We start from the raw sequence: 21,428 nt of genomic DNA on the forward strand, positions 1-21,428 counted from the left end.
CACATGAGGAAAAAGGGAGAGCAGGAAGCTTACCATCCTATGTAAATGGGTCAGCTCTGGGTCTTGGACAGGCTAGAAAGTGAAAACAAAAAACAAAAAAACCCAGGCTCAGATGGTCTCCCAACTGGAACCATCCATCACCCACTGATTAAGAGTCAGCTGTCGGGCTTCCCTGGTGGCGCAGTGGTTGAGAGTCCGCCTGCCAATGCAGGGGACACGGGTTCGTGCCCCGGTCCGGGAAAATCCCACATGCCACGGAGCGGCTTGGCCCGTGAGCCATGGCCGCTGAGCCTGCGCGTCCGGAGCCTATGCTCCGCAACGGGCGAGGCCACAGCGGTGAGAGGCCCACGTACCACCAAAAAAAAAAAAAAAAAAAGAGTTAGCTGTCTCCAATGCCAAATGACTAACTTGGTTAAATCCAGTTGAAGCTCTGAGGAAGAAGAAACCCTATAGGATGAAGAGGTTGTGGAATGCTTCCTAGAAAAGGTAGGATTTAAACTGAGACCTCTGCTTCTAGCAATAAGGTAGACCAGGTGTCCAGGCTAGACTTCCTACTCAAAATACTAAAGATGCAGGGGAAAATATTGTGGGGTTTTACCTATTTTCAAATGCCTCCATGAGCTAGCAAGAAAGTATGGAATACTCTGGCTAAAAAAATAAGTAAATAAATGAAGGCAGAACTCAGAAGTTGAGAAGGGGACTGAAGCCGGCATCTGCCTTGAAGGAATTTTCTGGATCTACTGAACTTGAAAATTGATGTTTGGAGCCTTATGAGGTTTGGTGGACAGGAGATCAAACCCAGGTCTGCCCAAGGTAGATGGTCTAATAGAAGATGTCCCATAGAATTAGAACTTCCAAGGGCTATATATTTAGTGTAAGAAAGGACTGGAAATAAACCCAACATCCTTCCCAGATTTGGGGAGCAGGTAATACCTGCAAGGAAAATTGCTTATCTTGAATCGTGGCACTGGAGCAAAGGGGGAAATATCTGTCCTGAGAACTACAAGCCAGAAATCTTGTGTATTTGTAGTCTAAATTCACTAAACATGGGTCATCTGAAAACAAAACAAAACAAACAAACAAAACAACAGCAACAACAACAACAACAAAACAGGCAGAATGTTTAAAGTGATCCCAGACTAGGCAACTAAGGAAAAAGCAAACAGAAATTTTATTTGAAGGTGTTCATCTTTTCCCTAGGTCTCCAAGAATTCCCAGCAATTTCTAAGGAAGATGAGAAGCTTGCAGCTAAAAATCACTACAAATATAAGGAAACAAGGCACCAAGATCAAGAGCCAGCAGAAATGACAGCAGAATAAGCCTGCAAAGACTTCTGGCTTGGGAATTATCAAGTGGAATATAACTTATTTTCAATAAATGGCAGAGAATCTTTTAAATATGAGTGAAGGGTCCTCAGATTTATAAATGAATAAAAAAGAACTTCTGTAAAATAAAAGTCTGGAACTAAAATGAAATAGAAATTAAAAACTCAATGGAGACAATTAAACAGCAAACCAGCACACAAAGAGAGACTTTGTGACCTGGAAGATAGTACTGGAGAAATTATACAGAAGACAGCCATATGCGATAAAGAGGTGGAAAATGTAAAAGAAATTAAAGGCCACAGAAGACAGAGTGAAAAGGTCCCAGATATGTCTAATCAGAGTTTCAAAAGTTAAGGAAGAAATAGGACAGAGGCATAATAGCTGAGATTGTCCCAGAACTTAGGACTGACCCCAAGCCGCGGATTCAGGATTTGAGCTGAGCTGCAAAGATAGAAAGGGTGGAACTTGGATGCTTGGAGATGAAGCATGTGAAAAGCAGCAGGACCTCAGAGTGTGCTGATGGGGTCAACACCCTGAGCACTAGCCTCCTGGGACCGACAGAAGTTTCAGAGCCTTGGCGCGGCGTTGAAGCATGGAACCTCACCATTCCTCCCGCTGGAGAATCAATGGGAAACATGCTCTGCTCCCAGATGACATAGCAAAAACAGCAGGGGTAGTTCTGTTTTGTCCTTGGGGGTCAATATCCTTCTGAGAAAGGGAGAGAAGAATCCTGATCCATCATATGGATTGGGGAACTGAAGCACAGAAAACAGAGATTCTGAAAACAGAGTTCTAAAAAAGTTAAGTGGCAACCCCGGGATCAGAGCTCTTTCTGTTCATCCCTGGGGCAGGCACCTCTGGGTAACTCTCTCAGACGCTCTGATTCACTGTGTGTTTGGTGGATCAGCTGCAGAGTTGGATGGAGCCACTGGCGTCCTTTTCAGCCCTGATGAGACTTTCAAAAGTAAAAGTAAAGCAAAAAGCACTCCAGGACCCAGGTCTGGATGCCTCCCCTACAGACTAAGTCCTAATTACCCATGACTGCCTACACCTGATGACTTGGACCCGGCCGATTTTGATGCAGCGTTGACATCTCTGTGAGCGACGTGCACCTGAGTACATCTGGACCTAACAGCTGTCACTGGGATCTGAAAACCGGTCTGACACATATGGTTCTACATGCAACGTGGTGGAACAGCAGACAGAAGCTCAGCAGTGCCGAATCGCATCGGTGTATCTGGTTCCTCCTCTACCTCTAACATAACTTTCTCCTTGGTCATGCCAAGGTGATTTTGTTTGTTTGGGTTGCTAGTGGTTATGTTCTCCAGTTCATCTGAACTCGAATTCCAAGCCTATGACTGTCACAAGTTACTTAACATCTTTAAGCCTCAGTTTTCTCACCTGTACGATGGGCTCTGTACTATGTCTTGGAATTAAGCAAGACTACATACATTTTGGTACATTTATCAATAAATAATATCAGGCTTATTTCCCATATTATGATTGACTTAAACAGCTAAAAGATTCAATTCGCCTGTAATTAGACATGGTTAATTTGGGGTTAAAGTTTAGAAGGAAGACTTAGAAAATTGTCGTTGAATTTCAAAATGAAGTAGCAAGAATGTCAAAAGAAAGAATAAAAATGCCTAAGGGGGAAAATTAAGTGAGTTAGAGTTTCACTTTCTTCAGGTTCATATTTGACAGTGATTCTTAGCTGGGACAGCCTAACCTTTTTCTGGATCTCAAAGACATTCTTCCTGTTTTGCCACATTCTGCATTTTCTTACTTCACCATGCTAAATTTGGCTCAGAGATTGAGAGTAGGGCTGTGGGACCCTGGCACAAAGAGGTAATGTTGGTATGTGTACATATTAGAGAATCAACAGTGTGGTCAGACAGATGGCTGTACCTGGAGCATGTCTGAGTCTAAGGGATGGGACAGACCCCAGTGCCACAGGCATAACTGCTGACAATTCAAAAAGTGTGTCAGAGACCAAATAATGTTGGGAAATTCCAGTCTACACGTTTGAAGAGCAGGCACAGTGGGTGGTCCTAAGGGATCCAGCAAGCACATGACAGTAGGAAAAGAAGGAAAGGAAAATTAGATTCAATCAAAGGGAAAAAAAAATTCCAAATGGTAAGTTCGTTCTATTTGGCTATGGTATAACCCCTCCAGGGAACATGGTGGAACTTGAGTCATTGAAACCTTGGCTGGGAATAGTCATGGAGGATGTACAATAGACAAAGCTGGAGTTTGGATTAGTCTGGTGGTGAGAGCAAGAGACCCAATAGGTGATTTGCGTCCGCATTGCTCTGATTCAGCAGACATGCCCCCTGCCGACAGAGTCTGCTGAGAGGCTGAGCTGGGCCAGGAGGATGCACTGAGCCTGGACGCGTGTGAATGGCTGTGTGTGTAAAGGGAAGTGTTTTCCAAGTCATCATTGCCTCGTTTCCTCAGGCTGACTAGGATGTTTGGATAGTTAGCACGTTCCCTCTCATAATAAATTTCACATTTCTTGCAGAGAGTTTGTTTCACAGAAAAAAAAAAAAAGAAGCAGGGGAAGGATATTCCATCTGAGTTTGCAGGAAATAATCTTTTTAATTAGAAAGCTGCCATACATTTCGGATTTTTCAATAGTGCTTAAGTTCACTGCCGTCATGTGTATGTGTGTTTTTTAGAAAAGCACACTACGTATTAACTATTTTTTTTTCCTAGAAAGTACTGGTGGAGGTGTGATTTCTCTGAGATGAGACCATTTTGGGTGATCCATGTGATCAATACAGAATAGCATGTTCTGTGGAGTTGGGTTCATAAAGTTATTTGAAGCCAGGAACCATCACTGTAAATATGGTATAAACCAAGATGTTACGTCCAATATCATCCATACCTAGCACCAAGCTGAGTCAACAGACAGTGGTCAATAATTACATGTCGATTGATTGATTGATTTGGTAAGTTGCCCAAAGTAATATTTCCTCCAGGGTCTCTGTAGCAAGCAAATCAATGATAACTAGCTTTTTCAAAACCAGTTTGCTTTTCATTTCAGAAATACACGGGAATCCAAATGGGGGGTGGGATCTAGATTTTACATTGAGACCTGGATTTGAATGCCAGCCTTTTCATGATTCATCAGAGGACTTAAGCAATAGCCCACCAGCCCACCCTGCCTTGGTTTCTGAATCTATGAGATCAGGGAGCTAGTTCCGGTACTTTCTGCTGTTCCCCTAACCTTGCGACACTTTGCCCTGCCTGGCAACAGCCAGAGCCACACTGCCCGGTTGTTATCCAGTCTGCAGCTGCCCAGGAGTCAGCGATGGGCACCACAGCTGCTATTGAGGAAAGACACAATGAGAATATTCTCATAAAGTAGTAGACGGTTTACCCTGGGGGTTGCCAACACAGCAAAGCAAAGAGAAATCAACAATTAAAAAATAAAAATAAAAAATAAGGACCCCCCCCGGGTTCTGGCTCTAATTCTGTTTTTGACCTGACTTGCTATCCGATCTTAAACAAGCCATTCAGTGTGGGTCTAGACCAAGTGGCACACAAATATAAAGGAGCATGATCACAATTATTACTAGCAGTGATTCATTAAGGGTATGTTTGTCTGCTGTTTTGTTTGTTTGTTTAAGCAGCTTAAAAATGAGGTAACGCCCTAAAGAAAATCCAGATCAGACCCCCTTATCTGGCTCTCTCTCAGTACTTTAATGCTGGTTGTTAAAAAGACAACGAGCCAGTGGTTGTCCTGTTCCTATCCAGGTCCCGCTCACTGACCCATTAGTCATGTAACTAGGGGAAATCACTTCACTTTCTGGAACTTGGAGTCTGCGGTGGTTCTAAAACATGTCCTCAAATTCTTTACTCCCTTCCCGTAAAGATATGATGCCTCACTCACCTCCGTTTGAATACAGCCAGCTCCATAACTCACTTCTAACTCACTAAAGTACAAAGTGCAGTGGAGGTGACGTTACGTGACTCTAAGGCTAGGACTGGCACGCTGTCGCAGAACACACACCTTTGGACCCCTGAGCTGCCCTAGAGCCACCTTGCTGGAAAAACTGCAAAGAGACAGAGATAAAGAGGGATGCCTGTGCCCCCAGCCATTCCAGTTTCCCAGTTGAGAACCAGGCATATTCATAAAGGAAGCTTCAAGATGATCCCAGCCACTGGCATCCTGTGACTGCCCCCAAATTCCTGACCCACAGAAACTGTGAGATAATAAATGCCCAGGGTCATTTTAAAACACAAGCTTTGGAGAGATGCGTTAGCAGCAATGGGTACCTAATACGGGGACTTTCCATCCTCCCCTTTCCAAGGAACGCCTAAGGACTCAGCATTATTCAGGGGGTGGGTCTCAGGCGGCAATCTCAAATACTTCTTGGGTTTCCATTACAGGAACCCACATCCCATGGTTTTCCTGAAACAGACTTGGGAATCCAAGGAGCTGGAGACTTCTAACTCTGATATTGATCTTGGGCAAATCAGTTCCTTCAGACCTCAGTTTTCCCTGCTGTAAACAGAAGAGCCTTTCTCTTCTCTTTGTACTTCCCAGGAGTATAAATTATACAATCTGGAACTCACAGGTCCATGAAGCATTTTGAACTCCTCTGAAGGTCCTGTTTAAATTCAAGTACTGTCATGACACGTCTTCGCCATAAATTCCCTATGCGGGCTCAGCATCCTTCCAGGAGGCAACAGGAAAAAAGGCCTGGCTCTAGTTCTCCTGCTTCTGTTCTTTCCAGCCCTTGGCAAGTCACTCCACTGGTCACAGCTCTGAGCCCCACCTTGCCTGTAAGATGGGTGGATTGGCCAATATCCTCTCAATCCCTTTCCAGCTATGAGATGCTACAAACGAGACAATTGAAAAGATAGACTCATTGCTTCTAGATGTTTCCAACCAGTAAAGAGGCAGCCCAACTGCTGCAAACACCAGGAAACAATAGGCAATTTAATATGAGATGGGGTGGCATTGAAGACAGGCACATCTGCAGAATCCAAGGCTCCGGACAGGGTCGTAGAAGTTTCTTCAGCTGCTCTTGAAGGATGGTGCTATGGATGGAATGTTTGTGTCCCCCACAAAATTCATAGGTTGAAGCCTATTTCCCAATGTGATGGCATTAGATGGCGGGCCTTTTGTCAGTGATTAGGTTAGAGGGTGGGGACCTCATGAATGGCATTAGTGCCCTTATAAGAAGAGAGATGATACCTCTCTCCACCATGTGAGGATACAAGGAGAAGATGGCCATCTGCAAGCCAGGAAGAGGGCCCTCCTCAACACCAGATCTGCTGGCACCCTGATCTTGGACTTCCCAGCCTCCAGAACTGCGAGAAATAAATGTCTGTTGTTTACACCACCCAGTCTGTGGTATCATGTTATAGCCGCCCCAAATGACTAAGACAGATGGAGTAATAGCCACAATCCTTAGTTGCAAACAACAGAATCCATTCTTGTTCATTTAAGGGAAAAAAGGAGTTTAATCAAGATGATTAGAGAGCTGGCAAAATGTCCAGGAGGGCCTGACTCTGAAGCCATCAGCCATAAAGTACCCAACCACAAAAAGGAGTTTCTTAGAGAAGACCCCACAGCCACTCTGGACCTAGGACCCTCTGCCCTGGAAACCAGGAGCTCAACCCTACACCCTCCAGAATCAAGGGTCTCTGCTGCCCCCTTGTGGTTCCCCTGATGGGGGCACCACCTCAAACCCAATTCTCATGTGGACGCGTCAGGTACAGTTCAAGGCACAGAGGTCTAGAGATGTTTTTTAGCTTCTCCCTTGGTAACGCAGGATTTGTAATGTGGGAGATACCCCAAATGTAGGGAGGGTGTGCAGAGATGTGCCCCAGGCAACAAGTGCCCGCAAAGATGGGTAGAGTGTGAGTCAGGAGAGGACTGAAGAGAGGGAGCCCTTTTGAGGGAGGGGCTGGGCCAGAAATAATGCGGGCACAGAACGCCTCCCGAGCTGGTGTGGAAAGGCAGGCCGAGTGGCTGAGGGCACAGACGAATGGAGTGGGGCTGACAAGCCACGAGCCCTACATCTCGAGATGCCTGTCGCCTGGCTGTCTGCGCCCCTTCCTCCTGGCTCGCCCCAGTCCCGCGCGGCCGTTTGGAAGCAGCCGTTCTTCCCAGAGCTGGCGTTTGGCAGTTGGCAAGGAGCACCCCACCTTCTCTCAGCAGCCGTCCGTCTTCTTGTCTTCCCCTTTCCATCGGGGTGAATACATTTCTCTTCTGCTGCACATGCCAACATACCTCGAATTTGCTGGCAGCAGGCACTTCTTATGTGTTGGTTTTGGAACCTTTTAGCAGTTTGTCCTATTTCTCTTCCATCTGGGCTAGAAACATGCCAACCAGGATTTCTCTGGATTTTTTTCTTAATCCCAGGCTGCAACCCAAGGGAGTGAGCATCCAGGACCCCCTGGGTCTCAGGGTCCATCACCACCTGGTACCTGCCTCCCCTCCCCAGCTGTCACTGGGCACCATGGCCCTCGGTCCCCCAGGCATAGTCCCAACTTGTGGTGACCTCTCAAACTTAGTGCCTGGAGGCCAGGTTATTACAAAGGGACATTTGAGCTTCCACTGGAAATTGGTAATATATATTCTTGGCAGCAGTAAGGACAGGCTGTGAAAATTCTTTTAGTGTTGGACTTCTTTTAAGGAGTGGAGTTTGGTTTTAGCATACTCCCAGGCAGTGAAATGGGAAAACCAGGCTAAAGATGGAGATGTACGAAGGTGGCAGGTGGAACCCAGAGCCCGGGGTCCGGAGAACATCAGTGCCCGCCACCTGGTAGGGGCTCAATAATCATCTGCCGCTTGGATGACTGGATGAGGTGTAGCAGCAAGCAACACATGGTGACATTTCAACTTCACTTATTAGACTGACTGAGTCCCATCAGGTCTACCTCCTAACCTTCCAGGTCTGTATCGCCCCTCCCTGCTCCCCTCCTGCAACAGCTGGAATGCCTGACCTCAACCCCTCCCACCAGGCTCCTGACCAACTTTGTCCCAGGTTCCCTGGCCTCCAGACCCCAGCCTCTCCAGTCCACTCTGCAGACCATGGCTACTGTTTATCTTCCTGCTAAATGTGGGATCCTGGATGGGACCCTGGAACAGAAGAAGAGCATCAGTAGAAAAACTGGGGAAATCTGAACAGAGCCTGAAATGTAGTTAATAGTAATGTATTGATGTGAATCTCCTAGTGTTGACAAATGTATCTAAGACATTAGCAATAGGAGGAACTGGGGAGATGGGTAAACTGAACTCTCTGTACTATCTTTGCAACTTTTCTCTGAATCTAAAATTATTCTTACAACAAAAAATTATACCAAAAAAGCTAATCTGACCATATCACTCTCCTGCTTAAAATTAGGGTGACCAATAAAGCTTATCTACGAAACAGAAACAGACTCACAGACATAGAGAACAGACTTGTGGTTGCCAAGGGGGAGGGGCATGGGGGAGGGATGGACTGGGAGTTCCAATTCTAGAATCCTACTCCATAGAAATACATATGCCTCAAGATGTATGCACAAGGATATTCTGCTAGAGTGAAATATTGGAAATAATCTGCATGTCTATCAATAAGGAAATAGCTATATAAATTGAGGTAAATTCAGGTGCCGGGCCGGGGGAGGGAGGGGGTGGCAAGGGAGGCTTGGGTGTACGACCCCAAGGGTCCCTTAGCCCTGGGTTCTGGGCCGCGGGGCGGAAGCGATCCGTTGGTGGGGTCGGGGTCTGGGGACGAGGTGGATGCGGGCCTGGCCTTCCTGGCAGTGCACCGACTGCCCCGCGGGCTGAGGCCCCGTGGGGTGGGGGCCCCGTGGGCACCCCGCGCTGGAGCTGGGAGGAGCTGGCCGGTGGTTCCCTCCCGCAGACCCGTCGGCCCCAAGATGTCGTACATACTCCCGCACCTGCACAATGGCTGGCAAGTGGATCAGGCCATCCTCTTGGAAGAAGACCGCGTGGTCATCGTTCGGTTTGGACATGACTGGGACCCTACTTGTATGAAGATGGACGAGGTTCTGTACAGCATAGCTGAAAAGAAACGGCAGATAATGGGGGATCTTCCTCATCTTGCTGCGAGCCCTGTTTGGATACCCCAGCTGTTTTAAAAGTTAAAAATTTCGCATTTATCTTGTGGATATTACAGAAGTACCTGACTTCAACAAAATGTATGAGTTATACGATCCGTGCACTGTCATGTTTTTCTTCAGGAACAAGCACATCGTGATCGACCTGGGTACTGGCAACAACAACAAGATCAACTGGGCCATGGAAGACAAGCAGGAGATGATCGACATCATCGAGACGGTGTACGGGGGGTCCCGGAAGGGTCGTGGCCTGGTTGTGTCTCCAAAGGACTACTCCACCAAGTACAGATACTGAGCCCTCGTCCAGTCCTGGTGCACACAGTGCCATGGAGTCATTCTCACGTGGAAATATTTTCAACTATTTAAAGCCTTTGAGAAAGCGTTTGGGAAAGTACACATAGCTCAAGGAGCTGAAGGGTTTTGCAGTGAGGGTGGCATTACCTCAACTTTCAGTCTGCCTGGTCCTTGTATTTTTGTATCAGCAAATATCTGTAAATATCTAGCTGATATAAATAAAATACATGGTGATGGGAAAAATAAAAATAAATTTAAAAAAATAAATTGAGGTAAATTCATACAATGGAATACTGGGTAGCCATTAAAACAATGAGGTAGATCTCCATGTATTAACAGGAAGAGATCTCCAACATATGATCTACATCAGGTGTCAGTAAACTAAGTGCCATAAGCCAAATCCAGCCCCTGTCTGTGAATGTACTGCCCACGAGCTAAGAATCGTTTTTACATTTTTAAATGCTTGAAATGCAATCAAAAGAAGAGTAGTATTTTGCAATATTGAAAATTACATGAAATTCAAACTTCAGTTTCCATAAATAAAGTTTTATTGGAACATAGCCAGGCCCATCATTTACATATTGTCTATGGCTGATTTTTTAAAAATAAATTTATATATTTATTTATTTTTGGCCGTGTTAGGTCTTTGTTGCTGCAAACTGGCTTCCTCTAGTTGCGGCGAATGGGGGCTACTCTTTGTTGCAGTGCGTGGGCTTCTCATTGCCGTGGCTTCTCTTGATGCAGAGCACGGGCTCTAGGTGCGTGGGCTCCAATAGTTGTGGCACGTGGGCTCGGTAGTTGTGGCTCGTGGGCTCTAGAGTGCAGGCTCAGTAGTTGTGGTGCACGGGCTTAGTTGCTCCGTGGCACATGGGATCTTCCCGGACCAGGGATCAAACCTGTGACCCCTGCATTGGCAGGCGGGTTCTTAACCACTGCACCACCAGGGAAGTTCCTATGGCTGATTTCTTGATGCAGCGGCAGAATTGAGTACAGGTGACAGGGACCATATGGTTCCCAAAGCCAAAAATATTTATTATCTGGCCTTTTACAGAAAAGAAATTGCTGACCCTAATCTAAGTGATAAACGGCAAATCACATATTGTATATGTATAAAATTCCCTTCATAAAATATGCTCATAAAAATTATATATATACATATATGTATTTAAGTATATAAATTAATAGAATGTATGGGAGGACCCACCCTAAATGGTTAACAATTGTTCCTTATGAAAGAGGAGCAGGATTAGAGAAGGAAAATGGATAAAGGGAGATTACATGTTTTATTACTTTATATTTATAGTCTTTCAATTTTATACTGAAAAAGTATATACATATCTCCAGTCAATTCTTGTTATTTGCAGTAGTTATGTTCTATAAAGTCCATGAAAACACTGAAATACAGAACACTGAGCCGTTGCTTCTAGGGGAAATATGAGGTCAGGTTCCTGGGAGTCTCTGGTCAAAATATTTTCATTAGCCAATCAATCCATAACCTTGCTTTATGTGTGATTCTGTATAAAGACACCTGATTTAACATATTTTGTTGATCCATTAACACTGAACTCACAGCCAACAGCTCTGTAACTCAGACCTGAATGAAGCTTACCTAACACATGTATTTTTTCTGTAAGGCACATCACAGCCTTCTTCGATTTAGCAACACTAGACAGATTTTTCAGGGGGCCATTTTAAACAACAAAATCACCAACAAAAAGCACAAAAATGCAAAAAAAGTGGCACTCGTGAGATGGGGGAAAGGATCCTTGTTGACAGTATGAGAGCTGAAACAGCATCACTTTGCTTGACCTCAGCTGGCGCTGTGCTCATGGGTGGCTCAAGTCTTTTGTCCCTCTGTCCACGTCCACAAATGGCTGAGAAAGCACCATGTCTATTGATTTGTGGGTCACAAATAAATTTTAGTGAGTAGAAAAATCCACATAATGGAACTGGTGAATAAGGAAGACTGGAGATAGATAGATATATATATATATATGCATTGCTTTTGTAGTTAATCAACAAAAAACATGTTTACTATTTGCCCTTGACCAGAGTTGTCTGCAAAGTCTTTCTTTTGGGCAGCAAGCAGAGGGTCCCGAGCCATGCCTCTGATGGGTAGAGATGTTCATTTTTACATTAAGACAGCCCACCTTTCACCAGGACCCCCAACAGGGCACAGTCAGCACAAAGCAGAGGACGTGTTAAGGCTACCTCATGGCTGTTTCCCAAGTTGCAGGGTTGACTTCTTAGGTATCTGTGAACAGCTGTGTCCTGGACACACACGGTTGGGCCAGCTAGAGGCGTGCAGTGAGCGGTTTGCCTCTCCTCACCCAACTTCCATTTCTTCATTCATTCATTTACTCACACCATTCATTCATGCTGTCAACACATTCATGAAAGACAAAGTATCATATGACATCCCTTATATGCAGAATCTTTCAAAAATGATAAAAATGAACTTATTTACAAAACAGAAACAGACTCACGGGCTTAGAAAACAGACATGGTCCCGGGGGGAAGGGTGAGAGGGAGGGATAGATTGGGAGTTTGAGACTGACATATACACGCTGCTATATTTAAAACAGATAACCGACAAGGACCTACTGTATAGCACAGGGAACTCTGCTCAATACTCTGCAATAACTTAAATGGGGAAAGAATTTGAAAAAGAATAGATATATGTGTATGTATAACTGAATCACTTTGCTGTACACCTGAAACTAACACAACATTGCTAATCAACTATACTCCAATATAACATAAAAATTTTTTAAATAAACTAATAACTAGTAAAAAAAAAAAAGAGCGCAGGAGCAAAAGGGTGCTGCTGTAGAGAAGGTGCATGAGTCAAGTAATATTGTTTCCAGGTGGAAAAGCTACTTTCAACTCTTCTCCTAAAATGAAAAATGTAACTTCAGCACTGCGCAGGGCACTAACTTACATGTATTCATCTATTTGTCTAATGGGGTGTTGATCTCTGGCTCATCTTCCCACTGGCCTTTTTAGAGTCCCGTGAGTAGAACTGTGTCCTCCTGTCCTCCACACTCCCACAGAGCTTATGGAAGAGCTGAAGGGGTGGGGGTGGGGGAAATCAGAGCTGGTCAGCAGGTGCAAGTCAGACCGAGTTAAGGCAATCAGACAGGAAAGAGAGGCACACCCAGGCCCACATGAAACGAAGTCTCAGCCTGACCTGAAGACATTAAAGGAATACCAGACCATCAGGCCTCTGGAGGTGAGGTCCGGTCCTTAGCGCTGGACACCACCCCTCAAGCTGGGGCTCCTACAAAGCGCTGTTGCCACCTTGTGGTGAGCAGAGGTGGGCCTCGGAGCTTGCTGACTTCTCCTGCTGGTTCTTCTCAGGTAACGAGCTCCGGAGGCTGACACACATTCCTGGAAACGCATCCCTCCCTAGGACTTCCCACCCCCCAGATTGTGCCCCAGACCAGGCTCCAGGGGATGAGCCATGTGGCCAGAGGTGACTCCTCTCTGGGCCCTGTCCCTCCTCTGTGAAGCTGCAAGTTGTCCTGGCATCACAAGCCCCCAGGATCCCTTCTCGTTTGTACAGTGAGGACCCAGAAGCTCTAGCAGCTGCCCCACAAAGCACTCAGCCTCGGGCTGGGGTTGCCCAGAGACCGTGCCCTGAACCAGCCTGAGGTGTAAGGGCCTTACTGCTCTTCCTTTGAGAATTTGCACAGTCAGAGTCTCTTTGTAAGTAGGGAATGTGAACCTGTCTCTTTTGTGTCTGCACTCCACACCCAAAGTGGAATGCACTCCCTCCACATGTGGTGGCCAGAGTGACAGAGCAGGTAAGACATGGGAGAGGGCGTGCAGGGGTGTGTGTGTGTGTGTGTGTGTGTGTGTGTTCTGGTGCCTGTTCCCCTATGAGAAGAGACAAGACCTGGAGGAAGAGGGAGGTACCAGAGGAGCTGGCCTGCTGGCATCTGGGGAATCGGAAAAAGCCTGCTGGCTTTTCTCCCATGAAAATCGAGGCTGCGCCTGAGGAAGCAAACAGTTCCAGTTCCCAGGGGTGGCCCTCAGGACTGGAAGCTGCAGCCTTTGTGGCCATCGTTTCAGCTGCGGGTGAGACCTGTATTGTTGTGACAACAGTAGCAGAGTGTCCTACTGCAGGGCAGGGACCCCAACCGGCGTCTTCCCGGTCTCCCCCCGGGCAGATCCTGCGCCTCACGCTCTAGAACGCCCCTCCTCCGTCCCTCTGTCTGTCACCTGAGCTGCTCTGTCCTGGGACCGAGCCGGCGGGCTCCAGCCCCGTCCCGTCCACGCCATCTCGGGCTCACAGCCAGGCTCCATCTCTGTCACGGTCCCTGAGCAGCCCTGCCAGAATTCCTGGGAAGAGGTGGGTCCTCCCTGTAAATCCAAGAGCAGTGATTGGAAACTCTGGGAAGTTTGGCTTTCATACGTTCCAGAGGGAATGTTGCTGAACCCCGCCCAGGTTGGGTGGAATGGGGAGAGAGGGAGAGAGTACCAAGGGGCTGGGGTGGTCACCACTGCACTGTGAGGGAAAACAAGCCCGGGTCTGGGGAGTCTCACAGGTCCCTAGGAGCACTGGAATTAATACATGAAACTTCTATACCCTTTGCAAAAGACGATAAGTCAGTATTACTGTGTCCATTTTACAGGAGAGAAAACTGAGGTGTGAGTCCATTCATCCATGAGGTTCATGGTTTCAGTAGCAATACTGTTTATATACATATATTTTATACTTTACTATATATATTTTATACTTTACTATATTATATCTATCTATATATATACACACACACGCACACTTTTCACCTCTATTTCACATTTTTACTTTCCCATCATCATTCTTGATCCCGACAGCTCTGTGAGACAGAAAGGTCAGTCTGACAGTCTCTCAGCCCATGACAGAGCTCTGCTAGAACAGGTCTCCTGCATTTCTGGTTGGGAACACAGTTGATTGCTTAACTGCTTTCATTTCCAACTCACTGTCCCCCTGCCTTCCTTACAGAGTCCAGTTAAAGCCTCCCCCTGTCCCCCACCCCCGCCCTCATGTCATGCCTGGGTCCCAGGGGAATCGGATCCCAGCAGTTAGGGTGACTCAAGTCTCTTTGCTTGTGTTGCGTTCAGAAGCCTGGGTTAGGCCAATCAACCCAGGATATCAGCCTAGTGGCTGCTATTATCCGGGTAGTGGCTTAAACTGACCAGTTCAAACTGAAAGGAAAAGGTTTCCTCTCCTTCTCTCTGGACGTGACCAAAGAAGCAAGTGCCAGAGCTGCTGCTGGCAGCCATCTTGCAGCCATGAGGCGAGTCAGCCTAAGGAAAAGAAGTAGAAGAGGGCAGAGTAAGCCGGATTACAGGAAAACAGAATTAGCACCCTGATAAAACCCTACCTGAAGCCCTAGCTCTGGGCTACTTGTTAGATCCTGTAGTAAACTCCTTATTGTTTAAGTCAGTTTGCATTGACTTTTCTCTTCCTTGTATCCAAAACCACCTTAACGGGCAGGTCTGGACGGACACACTTTCTCCCACTTCTGCTGTCAGACTTCTCCTTGCTTTCCTCTGGCTCCTGTCAGAGCCAAGTCAGCACACATTGAAAGGGCCAGGGCGGACTAAATGCGTCTCCTGGACACCACAAATGTCTTTGTGGTATCTTAAGACTTTAAAAACTGTGCAGGGAGCTGCGGCCTAGCTCGGTCCTGCTTCCCATTAGGATAAACACATCCCTCAGCAGAGCGACCCATGCCCAGCTCCAGAAATAGCCTGCCCACCAGAGAAAATGCACTTTATTTGACAGGCTTCCACAGCCATATCATTATCATATAATGTCTTTTATCCACCCCTTTCCCCTGCCCTGGAACTCAAATTGCATCTTTAAAATGTCTAAATAGCAGTTTGGTGATCTTCAGTGATGCTATACTTGATACTGAGCTGGGAAAATCAATGTCAAACGCCCAACTTCAGAGAAGTTTGGGTGAGGGGTGAGAGGGATGTTTTACATCCAATTACTTTCCTGTGAAGAAATATGGGTTGAAAATACTTGACAAGGGACTAAGTTTCAATGTCCACAAGTCCAGCTTTTGACTTCCTAATCATGAACATCAACCCCACAGACCTCGCCTGAGCGCCTGTGGGCGACTTTCCAACCTCATTTCCTCCTATGAAAGTAGGAGTAGGTGGGGACTCCTTTTTTTGGCTTCCTCCTCCCAGGCTAGCACAGCCCTGCATGGGTGCCGATGCCCCAGGGGCTCCAGGAGAAATCAGGCAAGATGCAAAGAGGCAGCCCCAGGAACAAACAGTGACGGTATCCAAAAATGCCCACTGGTAAGGGACAGCGTCAGGACTGTCCCCGTAGGGGCTGCTCAGGGCAGTCACAGTATCAGAGTGAAACAAAGGAAGCTCTCCAGAGGAAGAGGGAGTCTGCCCGGGGGTGTGGAGGGCTGAGGATGCCTGTTTTTGGAGGTGCGTGAACTCCATTTACCCAGGGCTGGCTCTGAGCAACACTGGGAAGTGGGCGGGAGTCTGTCTCGGAACGGCCCATCACTCCGGGCCGCAGTGCCCCGCCAGGTGGAGCTTTCACATTCCTCTTCCTGTTACTGAACACCTACTCCAGATCCTTCCTGGACCGAGTGACAGACTCCAGCTCCCAGGGCTGAGCAAAAGGCCAGGGAGGCAGCCAGGATATAGGAGGGTGGCTTCCTAGAAGGGAATTAAGCCTTCCTTCTGCCAAATCCATTTCCAGCAGCAGCCTGGAGGACTTGTTAGGAGAGGAGAATGTGGGGCTTCTAATCCCCTGAGCACCCACTCCGTACCCGACACTGTGCTTACAAGAATTGCATATCATGGAGATCACTGGGCCAATTTACAGATGAGAAAACTGAGGCTGAGAGAGGTCAAGGAACTTTCCCAGGATCACACTAGCAAGTAAAGTGGCCAGTGAGATTCAAGTCTAGTTCTTTCTGCCCCTTGAGGCCTGGCTTGTTGTACTACCTACCTGCTTGCCTGCTTAGGTGAGGTGAACTCTGACTTTCCTAACTGGCTCTTAAACTGACCTGGGGAAGCAAATAACAACTCCCTTCATTGGAGCCCACAGTATGCAGAACGGGGCAGGGGCTGGTAGTTACAGACCTTAAAACCAACCCTTTCCTCTTCCTGCAAGTTGCTCCTGATCAATGCTGGGCACCCCTGGCCATCGCAGTAGAAAGGGCAATATGGAACTTCCTGGAAGTTCTCAGGATCCCCACCGTCCCAACGCGCACACATACACACACATACACATGCCTTCACACACAGACACACGCCTGCACACACAGACACACACAGAGATGCACACACAGACATACACACACAACAATCAATTTCTCTTGAGACCAAAATAAATGAGCTATATAATCACATTTTCTTCAAGATTACTGGAGTATCAAAATTTTTTTTAAAAAGACCATTATCCCTACACTTTTGGTTGAGGAAAAATTCAATCATCCAAATGAAGTACAGAGAGGCAAAGCAGATCTGTTTCTCATGAAGAAGGTTTGGGGAGAGGCAGTTCTGCTGTGGGCACGCGTGGGCACCAAATGCCTTCGGCTGGTGCACGTGCTGCGGGTAGGGTGTTGTCCTGCTTGATCGTGACCCCTCGTGCAACTCCATGCGTCTGAGCGTGTGTGCCGAAAGATCCAGAAGCACCAGAGCCCCTCGTCCAGTCAGAATCAGGCAGCAGAAAATCTGCATTTAATTGCAAATGTTGTAAAAAGAATCATGCAGAAGACCGAGCTAGCATTACAACTATGTGTCCTTGACTTGGTGCCTGAGTGTGGGACGTCTTTCTGCGGAAATGCTTATAGAGCTGTAAACTCTAAGCCGAGATCTCTTCAAGAACATGTCTTCTCTCGTTAGGATGATTTTACTTTGGAGGGTGTTCCCAGCCTTTTCCAGGAAAAGAAGATGGTGGGGGGTGGACGTGGGGGACTTGTAGGGTGAAGAAAGGGGACAGGGAGGCCGACTCAGATGTGTCTTAAAGATGTCTTTGTTTTTAATTATCCGTGTCCTGGGCTACGGCGCAATCAGCCTCTCTCCAGAGTTTCAACTCAGATCAAATGCTCGGTGCTGCAGTCTTACTCTCCACCTCCCAGACGGCGGCCTTTCCCCATTTGAAGATTATTTATTGCTTCTCAACCACCTTTCATGCTGCTAAATGTTTCTCCATGCTCAGTGAAGAAAACAGCCCAGCGGGATTTTATTTTATTTCCCTGAGTGCCGGCCTGTCCTCCCACTTCATCCCAGGGAGCATTTTAGGCTCGACAGTCTGCACAGACCCCCTCCCCTCCTAGGGCAGCTCCTCGGCCTGGGCCTGGCCAGGGGAAAGGTCTCCAGGGTCCACTGGTCACACGGCTGCCTCTGGGCCTGCACGACTCTACTTTCAAAGGAGGGGGAGAAAGCAAACCGCTTCTAGAAGCTTGCTGAGAAGGAGCTCAGTCTGAAATGCTTTCCTTCCAACTCCTCCACCCCCCAGGATATCCAGTAGGTGGGCACCCCTCCTGGACTTGAAAATGCAGATTCAGCCTAAGTGGGGTGATGCCAGCCACCACCCTGACTCCCCACCCAGGTCCGAAATAAATTTACACCTCCTCGTTTCTGTCCTATTAATCACTCAGTCTGAGGAAAAACAAGCCAGCCAAGCTGGGCCAGTTGGACGAGTCACAGAATATATGTTTTCAGATATTTTAAAATTAATTTTATTTCCTGCTCATATTTAAAATTTTGCTTCCATTACCAGAATGCAACTGTGCTGGACCTCTTGTAAGGAAAACTGCAAATTCTATAGTTAGATTTCCCTCACCCACCCCCTGAGACTCCGTGCTGCTCATCCTCATAGGCTGTAACCCTGGTGGGTGGGCGGATCCCAGCCCCTTCCTCCTTCAGGTTCTGATTTTCAGCTCTGGCCCCCCCTCCCTTGCTGGGCCTTAACTCTCACTTCCTGGCCCGGCTTTCATGGCGTCTAGGGGGCCCTGAGAGCACCACCCACTCCCTGGCCTTGGGGGTCGAGATGCCCCCATGTCAGCCTTGTCCCCCAGCTGCCCTGCTCTCCCCACCTTGCTCCTCCTCTTTGCAGCCCTTGCCCTTGAATGGTCCTCCTTCTTCCACTCTTGGGTCTCTTTAAAAAAACAAGAAGCCTAAAGAGCCAGTGGAAAAAGACATTTTTTAATAAATATTCTTTTAATATATGAATACAAACAATAAGTGGAAGAACAACTATCTTCAAAAGTATCTTTTCTGGGCTTCCCTGGTGGGGCAGTGGTTGAGAGTCCGCCTGCCGATGCAGGGGATACAGGTTCGTGCCCCGGTCCGGGAGGATCCCACGTGCCGTGGAGCGACTGGGCCCGTGAGCCATGGCCGCTGAGCCTGCGCGTCCGAAGCCTGTGCTCCGCAACGGGAGAGGCCACAACAGTGAGAGGCCCGTGTACCAAAAAAAAAAAAAAAAAAAAAAAAAAAAGTATCATTTCTGTAAATTAGTCTATCCCAATTTTTAAGTACAGAAAATGTTGGCATATGTCACAATATGCTAGGAAGAAATGATTCTTGTTTTATGAATTTAGGTTTGTTTTTTTTAATTTTGTTTACCTATTTTAAATATAGCAGCGTGTACATGTCAATCCCAAACTCCCAATTTATCCTTCCTCCCCCCCTTCCCCACGGGTAACCCCAAGTTTTGGGTTTTTTGTTTGTTTGTTTTGTTTTATTTTGTTTTGCGGTACACGGGCCTCTCACTGTTGTGGCCTCTCCCGTTGCGGATCACAGGCTCCGGACGCGCAGGCTCAGAGGCCATGGCTCACGGGCCCAGCCGCTCCACGGCACGTGGGATCCTCCCGGACCAGGGCACGAACCCGTGTCCCCTGCATCGGCAGGCGGACTCTCAACCACTGTGCCATCAGGGAAGCCCCTAAGTTTGTTGTCTAAGTCTGTGAGTCTGTTTCTGTGTTGTAAATAAGTTCATTTGTATCTTTTTTTTTTTTTAGATTCTGCATATAAGCCATATCATACATCTGTCTTTCTCTGTGTGACTTACTTCATTTAGCGCAATAATCTCCAGGTCCATCTATGTTGCTGCAATTGGCATTATTTCATTCTTTTTAATGGCTGAGCAATATTCCATTGTACATATGTACCACATCTTTTGCATCCACTCATCTGTCGATGGACATTTACGTTGCTTCCATGCGTTGGCTATTGTAAATATTGCTGCAATGAACATTGGGATTAAAGACCTAAATGTAAGACCAGAAATGTTTACAAGAAACTTTAAAATCCTCTCTACAGACAGAGACCATTATAATAGCAACACTCACTAGAGTTTACCGAGCTCCAGGCATTCTCCTAAGCACCTTACATGGATTAGTTCATTTACCACCCAGAACCCTGTGAGGTGGATGCTGTTATCATCCCATATGAGGGGGGCCAAGGAACAGAGAAACAAAGACTTGCTTGAGGTCACCCGGCCAGGATGCAGGAGGACCGGGCTTTGGACACAGGCAGCTCTTAACAATTGCATTATTCTATCTCTCTAAGCAGAAATTTTCTCTAAAGGGAGAAAGGCTGATTTTAGCCTTCTTACTAGTACAGTGATATTCCATTTGTAAAGTGGTCAATTACTTGATAATCTCAACCATACAGGCCTCGATCAAGAACTGAAAACATAAGTAAGGGAGACCTTTGAGAAACTAAAGAATGTGTCACAAAATTCAAATCTAAAGTTTCCTGAGGAGAGCCGCTCAGGCCTTCCTGCAGGGTCTCCAGATGACAACTCTTACCTTACATACAGTCCTAACAGGCCTGGAGGGTGTTTGCCCAGCCTCAGCTTATTAGAAACAACGAATTAGAAAGAAGGTAAAAATCTACCTTAAAGGGAAGCATGTTAAACCATAGCATGGTGCCCAGTCAATTGGCTGTATTTATAGCCAATATAGATGATGTTTGTGATGAATTTTAAATTAATACAGGGAAATGCTTCTATTATAATTGTATCTAAAAATAAGCTGGAGGCAAAATTACATCTACAGTATGACTTCAACATGTAAAACAAGCAAACAAAACTCAAAATGATGAAAAAAGAGAAAGTAGGAATATACCAAAATGCCTTTTTCTCAGGATGCCATGGGTGATTTTTTTTAAATTTCTACTTTTTTTGATGTTTTTGTTTCAAATTCTGTGTAGTGTGTGGGTAGTCTTTTAAGAATGCAAAAACTCCCACTAATCTTTAAGAAAGAGAAATAAGGAAAGAGGAAGAGAGAAAGTCAAGGGAGGTTGGGGGGAAGATGGAGGGGAGAAGGCCACCCCAATCAGGTGCAAGCCCTACCGCGGGTGATAAACCAGAGGAAGAGAAACTACTGCATTCACATCCAAGAAATCAGAATGCCTGATGGTCTAGGCGCCACTTCCTGGAAGGGCAAATTGCTCTCCATAAATCAATCACCTTGAAAATATCGTGATATAATCAACTGGCAATTCGAATAATAACTACTGTTGATTAAGCACTTACCTCTTTCCATGGGAGCGCTTTACTTACAAAACCACTGGGCCTCAAATAGGCCTTGTGAGGGAGCTATGCCTTTCTTCAATTTACCCCTGAAAACCTGAGGCATGACAGTTAATATCCATTAGAGTGAAGGTTTGATTCTGTTCATGAGATCCAGCTAAGAAAGCCTAGAAGCAAGAAACCCAAAGTAGACAGATTCTCATTTAAAATATCAA

General features: G+C 46.5%; 1 pseudogene; it reads left to right on the plus strand.

Annotated features, from left to right (window-relative positions):
- Window positions 1-9,209: 9,209 nt before the first annotated feature.
- On the plus strand, window positions 9,210-9,705 carry LOC132497576 (thioredoxin-like protein 4A; annotated as a pseudogene).
- The last annotated feature ends 11,723 nt before the right edge of the window (window positions 9,706-21,428 follow it).

Source organism: Mesoplodon densirostris, chromosome 10 (genome assembly GCF_025265405.1).
Source record: "Mesoplodon densirostris isolate mMesDen1 chromosome 10, mMesDen1 primary haplotype, whole genome shotgun sequence".
NCBI classification, from domain to species: domain Eukaryota; kingdom Metazoa; phylum Chordata; class Mammalia; order Artiodactyla; family Ziphiidae; genus Mesoplodon; species Mesoplodon densirostris.